Source organism: Cervus elaphus, chromosome 8, assembly GCF_910594005.1.
Source record: "Cervus elaphus chromosome 8, mCerEla1.1, whole genome shotgun sequence".
In the NCBI taxonomy this organism is placed as follows: Eukaryota; Metazoa; Chordata; class Mammalia; order Artiodactyla; family Cervidae; genus Cervus; species Cervus elaphus.
The window spans coordinates 37842339-37849588 of record NC_057822.1 but is presented as its reverse complement, the minus strand read 5'-3'; positions in this window follow the sequence as shown (position 1 = coordinate 37849588).

Genomic DNA, 7250 nt, shown 5'->3' with positions numbered 1-7250 from the left:
CTATCACTCCTAATACCAGTCATGGAGTCCTAGGCTTTGGAAGGGATCTGAGAGCAGGCCTCTCATCCAGCAGGTTCCAGGTCAGAAAGCTGCCTGCCAGCCAGAGCACTGTGCCTTGAGCTTGTCTGACATTTCTTATTCCTTCAAATTTTTTGTCAATATTCATCATTTACTTATTCTTGCAATAAACTCACAAGTAAAACAGACACGGCTCATATAATCGTGGATGAGACTATATAGACAGAGCATCCAAACACAGATGGTTTGTGATCTGAATGTGTTTGAGTTCTGTGTGCATTCAACATCGTGACTCTCTGTGAATCCACCTGATTCATGGCTCGTGATGGCATTTTCTATAGAACCTGTGTACAACTTTCTATGGCCAGCAGGTCCTTGTAGAAACACATGGTGATGACAAAGGTGAGGTCACATCTTCAATTCTCACCCCTGCTTTGAACCAGAAATTGAAGCCCAGGTGATAGAGTCAAATGGGGCCTGACATCACAAAAAGGAGTTAGTTTTTTTTTACAAATTATCACCATTGAATGGGGTGACAGAGATAGGTATATAAATGGGATATCAACTTTATCTGCAGTGTTTTATTTCTTTAAAAAAAAATTTAAAGCAAATTGTGATGGTTAATTTTATATGTCAACTTGGCTGGGCCACTCTGCCCATATATGCGGTCAAACATTATTTTGATTGTTTTTTGTTTTTTTTTTTGCACAGGTGGTTTCCGAAGGAGATTAACGTTTAAATTAGTGGACTTTGAGTAAAGCAGATGACTCTCCTTATGTGGGTGGGCCTCATCCAATCAGCTGAAGGCCTTAAAAGAACAAAGGCCGATCTTTCTGAGCAGGAAGGAATTCTGCCAGCAGACCATCTTCAGACTTGAACTGCAGCTCTTCATTAAGTCTCCATCCTGCCTGCTGACCCCATCAGACTTTTGGACTGGTCAAGCCACCAAGATCACATGAGCCAGTTCAATAAACTAATTTTCTCCCTATATTGTTTCTGTTTCTCTGGAGAACCCTGCCTAGTACACATCTAAGAAAATTGTCTTCCACATTGCAGGCAGATTCTTTACCGTCTGAGCCACCTGGGAAGCCCAAATTCTTCACCAAATCAATTAAATTATTTTGGACCATACTTGCTGTGGCTTCATCTGCTAAAGCGTTGGATGGGATGTAGAAAAGGGAATAAAGGTGGAGCATTCCATAGGAACTGAAGTAAAGATAAAGACAGGACTATTGTGCCCTACAGGAGAGTCAACTGGGAGAGGACACTGCAAGCCAGAAAGGTTTTCGGTGGCTTAGACAAGGGAAAGCGCTGAGCCTGGAGAGACCAGATGCCAGAATGTGAAGTCGGCCCCACCGCTGACTGCTGTGGCCATGGCCAAGCCTCTTGGCTCAGCTGCACCCCAGTCTCAGGTGTTGTCTGAACTGTGATGAGGCTGGTTAACATCATCCAGAGCACCTTTCACCCTAACATCCCACAACTCCATAAAGGCTAGCACTTATGCAACACCGTGTTATCATGCTTCCAATTCAATAATTAGAAAAATGGTTGTTGATAAACATTTGCCCTACCTCAATTCCTTGACTGGAGTGGAGCTTAGATGTCTTTTTAAAAAGCAAAAGATTTAGCCTTTGCTTTAACCTATTCTTGTTTTCTATTTTTTTTTTCCATTTATTTTTATTAGTTGGAGGCTAATTACTTTACAATATTGTAGTGGCTTTTGTCATACCTTGACATGAATCAGTCATGGATTTACATGTATTCTCCATCCTGATCCCTCTGGGTCTTCCCAGTGCACCAGGCCCGAGCACTTGTCTCACGCATCCAACCTGGGCTGGTGATCTGTTTCACCCTTGATAATATACATGTTCCGATGCTGTTCTCTCAAAACATCCCACCCTTGCCTTCTCCCACAGAGTCCAAAAGTCTGTTCTGTACATCTGTGTCTCTTTTTCTGATTTGCATATAGGATTATCGTTACCATCTTTCTAAATTCCATATATATGTGTTAGTATGCTGTAATGTTCTTTATCTTTCTGGCTTACTTCACTCTGTATAATGGGCTCCAGTTTCATCCATCTCATTAGAACTGATTCAAATGAATTCTTTTTAATGGCTGAGTAATATTCCATGGTGTATATGTACCACAACTTCCTTATCCATTCATCTGCTGATGGGCATCTAGGTTGCTTCCATGTCCTGGCTATTATAAACAGTGCTGTGATGAACATTGGGGTGCACATGTCTTCTTTCAGATCTGGTTTCCTCAGTGTGTATGCCCAGAAGTGGGATTGCTGGGTCATGTGGCAGTTCTCTTTTCAGTTTTTTAAGGAATCTCCACACTGTTCTCCATAGCGGCTGTACTAGTTTGCATTCCCACCAACAGTGTAAGAGGGTTCCCTTTTCTCCACACCCTCTCCAGCATTTATTGCTTGTAGACTTTTGGATAGCAGCCATCCTGACTGGCGTGTAATGGTACCTCATTGTGGTTTTGATTTGCATTTCTCTGATAATGAGTGATGTTGATCATCTTTTCATGTGTTTGTTAGCCATCTGTATGTCTTCTTTGGAGAAATGTCTGTTTAGTTCTTTGGCCCATATTTTGATTGGGTCATTTATTTTTCTGGAATTGAGCTGCAGGAGTTGCTTGTATATTTTTGAGATTAATCCTTTGTCTGTTGCTTCGTTTGCTATTATTTTCTCCCAATCTGAGGGCTGTCTTTTCACCTTGCTTATAGTTTCCTTTGGTGTGCAAAAGCTTTTAAGTTTAATTAGGTCCCATATTCTTGTTTTCTAATTCTGAGCTAGTCCTTGGAATTTCAGACACACCAATTATAAAATATGAGCCTCTTGGTTGTTGGGACAACTTTCTCTTAGACCCATTTTCCTTCCCCCTTATCATTCAGTGTGGCATAATAGGCAGATTTTTTTTTTTTTTCCTGTTTTTGGCCACTCTGCTCGGCTTGTGAGATCTTGGTTTGGTAACCAGGGAATGAACCCATTCTCTTAGTAGTGAAAGTGTGATGTCTTAACCACTGGACCTCCAGAAAATTCCTGTAAAAGGTTTTTAAAATAGAAGCAACTTCCATTCCACAAGGCCAGAGGTCAGCAGACCCTGTGAAGCCACCTTGGATGGGTGAATTTGCTTCTCTGTGTTTTCATGTTTCCTCCTCTGTAAAACAAGCATTGAATGGTTGGAGGGGTTTCTGCCAGCTGTCCAGTTCAGTGACTTACATGCATTGTGCCCGGTTGAAAGAGGAGCATTTGCACAGATTCTGTTCAGCTTTAATTTGAATTCAGCCAGTCACCCCTCTTTTTGGTCTGTAGAGTTTTAATGAAACAAGATTCTGGCTGGAAATACACAAAAAAGAGCTGCTAAAAAGGTGTCAGCCATCTCGTGCATTAGCTGTTTCATAGAAACCACCTTCTGCCAGAAATCACAGCCCCCATTTTCCATAGGAATAGCGCACCCTTTAAGAATATCTACACCCTCCAGCAGGTCCCCACTCTGTACCCCACATCTATGGTACAGGCCTTTCAGACTGAGTTCTATTAAGAAATTCCCCTTTCAGAATCTCTCACCAGCCAGGGTGATCCCAGCGCTTTTGTTCTCTCTGTGCTTCTGGAGGCGTACTTGAGGATCCACTGGGCTGGTGTTCACAGACATTCAGAAAAATAGATGCTTTTTGGGGGGCGGGGAGGGGCTGTTGCTAGGAAACGGTGACTGAATGAAAACAGTTTGCTTTTCAAATACACCTACACACCCTGAAGGGAAAAAAGAAATCTTACATTTGGGACAGGAATATGATCCTGACCCGGAGTTCACGGATCTTTTTACCTAAGCAGGCTTTCGTTTCCCTTCTAAATGATTCATGGAAAGTGAGAGCCTGCAAGCCTTCCACCTCCCACAAGAGTTTTTGTATAGCTCAGTGGGAGACCCTGGAGTCAACTGACCAAGCAAGGATTTCTAGGGAGCCAGTGAACCTCTGGCTCCCCACACACGCAGGCTGATTCTACTTGGTGTCCATAGACATGGGGGCAGGGAAATCCTGAAGAAGCATCACCATTTCTCTCCTGCTAAGTGGTTTCCCTGCTCACACATTTGCTCCTCATCTCGAACACTTCCTCCCTTGCTTAAAGCGTGCTGACAATCTCCCATTGCTCTGAGAAGATCTAAACTCCTAACCATGACCTGTGAGTGAGTGAGTGTCCTCAGGACCTTGAGCAGGTGCTGACTTTGTCACTCTGGCCCATCTAGGTCTGGGTGTCTGTTAACTTTACCACTTAACTCTCATTTCCTCTCCTCTTCGTCATTCAACTTCTCTTACTTACCTGGGATCTCAGGTGTTCTATGAGTGACACTGACACTCTAGATTTGGATTTTTATAGATTAGTTGTTTGCTCCATATTGAATTTTTTTCAATTTTTATTGGGTATAGTTGATTTACAATGCTGTGTTAGTTTCAGGTGTATAGCACAGTGAATCAGACACATATAAAAATATCTCTTAGATTCTTTCCCCATATAGGTCATTACAGAGTATTGAATAGCATTCCCTGTGCTATACGGTACGTCCTTATTAGTTATCTATTTTATATACAGTACTGTGTATACTCCATATTGAATTTATATTTATATTGTATTCAGAATGTTCCAGGTTTTGTGAGCTTGAAGTTTATACAAATTGGGGACTATCTTGAAGACAAAGAATGCAAAAATATGAATACAAGATTGAATGTTTATTTAGAACTGTTAATCACCAAAAGTTACACATTTTAAAGAATAGTGCAAACATTAAAAATAAAGAAAAAATCTCAATATTAATATTATCTTTACAAACTCTTGACATACCTAAACTTTTTTCCTTACATACTCTTTGATTACCTCTTGATGTAACAAAGATATTTTTAATAATTATTTTCTATAGAGAGTTTGGAAAGAAAATTGTCTTTCCTCTAGTGGGGCCGTTTACAATTTATTTTAAATTATCAATAACATTTTAGAATAAGCTAAGAATTATTTTCCAGCTTATTGACAATATTTGGGTATCATCTCTTTTATTAGGTTTTCCACAATTGCCTGATCAAGAGATAACTCCTTTCCCAGGGCAACTCTTGGAAAACTTCAGCCTTGACCTCCCTAAGCTTCTTCATCCCTGCCCTCCCCCTCCCCTCAACCCCACCTCCGCATCCACCTCCATCCTCATCCCCACACAAGCTGCTGTGGGGTTGCTGAAGCTGGTCCAACTCAACCAAGGACTCATTGACCCCAGTGCTCCCCTCCGCAGCTTTGTCCTTGGAGATAGAGACAAGTTTCAGGTGCTTAACGACCCGTCACAAGCTGCTCCTTGCCAAGACCAGATATCGATGGAGGCGATGCTGGTAGTTCGCCTGTCCTTCTGCAATGCCAGGACCACTCCCTGGACGTGGAGAGTGACCTCTGGCTGGAGCCATGCACCTCCTCCTTGCCTCCTCTGTGGAAGGCACATTCAGCCTTGGAAGAACCCAGGGAAGTGACAGACCCGAGAAAACCCACCTCTTCTTAAACTTCTTATTCTCAAGACATTAAAATCAAAGCAAAACCACTTTTATACCTCAGTGAGGAAATTCTCTGTTCTCACAGCATATCCTTGAGGCAGGTGTGAAAATAATACCCATGTTTTATACTTAAGGAAACCAAGGGATGGAAAGGGGGATGATTTTGCTGGGGAAAATCATTTTATCAGGTCTGACTTCCCAAGCACTGCATCTTCACCAAACATTTTAATGTCTTCTTTAAACTTTCTAAAATTCTTGAAATAGTCATAATAGCTGCAAATGATATATTGACTTGATACTGTGGAAGTGAAATTACATTTTCACAGAATGTTGGTATGAATTTTTATCTTCATCAAAATTTACATTTAAATTGCTGAATAAATACTACATACTATGATAATGGAATAATAACTATGTGATTTGGGGTAAGTTAACTTCCTCACTTTATTTCTTCTTTAAAGTGCAGTGAGGGATTCTATAATTTCCATAGATAAAATGTACATGTATAAACATATATCTATATTGATATGGGACATGAAAAGTCTTTCACAGATGGTGGTTATTAATACCATAGTGTTTTGAGTCTTAATTGTATCTATTCATTCTTTGCTCTTTAAAAGTACTCTTGGTGGGTTTACGTTGAATTTCATTATTTCAATGGTAAGCTCCATAAATGTAAACATTGTGCTTTCTTGTGCTTCTCAAGTAAGATGCATAATAATGCTTTGTGTTTGTCATGCATTCACTAAATATTATCTGGCATGGGAAATTTTTTATGTTCTGAAGGTAATGAGAATTCTGAACACATTTACAGATAAAATCTCTGCTCTCATGTGTAGGAATGTTCTTGCCCTTATTGGTTGAACAATTAGGGATCACTACCTGATGGTAGTGTTTTTCACATTTGAACTTTGTAGGGGAGAAAAACCTTGTGTAAGTGTAGACAGTGTATGATAAGCCAGTATATGTAAGCACAGCTCTCAAGTTTTACATGAAAAAAAGAAAAAAGAGTTTTAGTAATCCTCTCTGTGAACACAGACTAGACTTTGAAGGGTAACAAAGCTATAACTGTGCTGCCCCTAGGATTTTGACAAGTCTGAGCGTATCTGGGCAAGTCTGGAGAACCAGGGATTTCAGAGTTAGACCAAGGTTCTATTTGCATCAGTGGTTCTCAACGTTGGCTGTGCTTTAGAATCATCTGAGGTTCTTCTAAAATTCCCCAGAATGTTTAACTCAGAATCTCTGAGAGTAGAACTCACTTATCCATATTCTTTACATTTCTCCAGGGGTTCCAATATGCAGATGAGATTAGGACCCACTGACACGTGAAAAACCAGGGGACATCCTAGGTAATAATCCATTATTGCAGTTATACTAACCTTTAATTTGAGGGAAAGTTTACTTTCCAAAAAAGCACGAGGAAGAGATGGACCACTTCTTCCCTTTGGTGTTTGCACCCTAGATATGATGCCCAGCACCACATCAGTAAAATTGTTACTAATCTGAAAATGAAGCTACTATAGGGATACATGAAAGTGAAAGTCGCTCAGTCATGTCTGACTTTTTGCAACCCCATGGACTATACAGTCCATCGAATTCTCTAGGCCAGAATACTGGAGTGGGTAGCCTTTCCCATCTCCAGATCTTCCAAACCCAGGGATTGAACCCAGGTTTCCCGCATTGCAGGTGGATTCT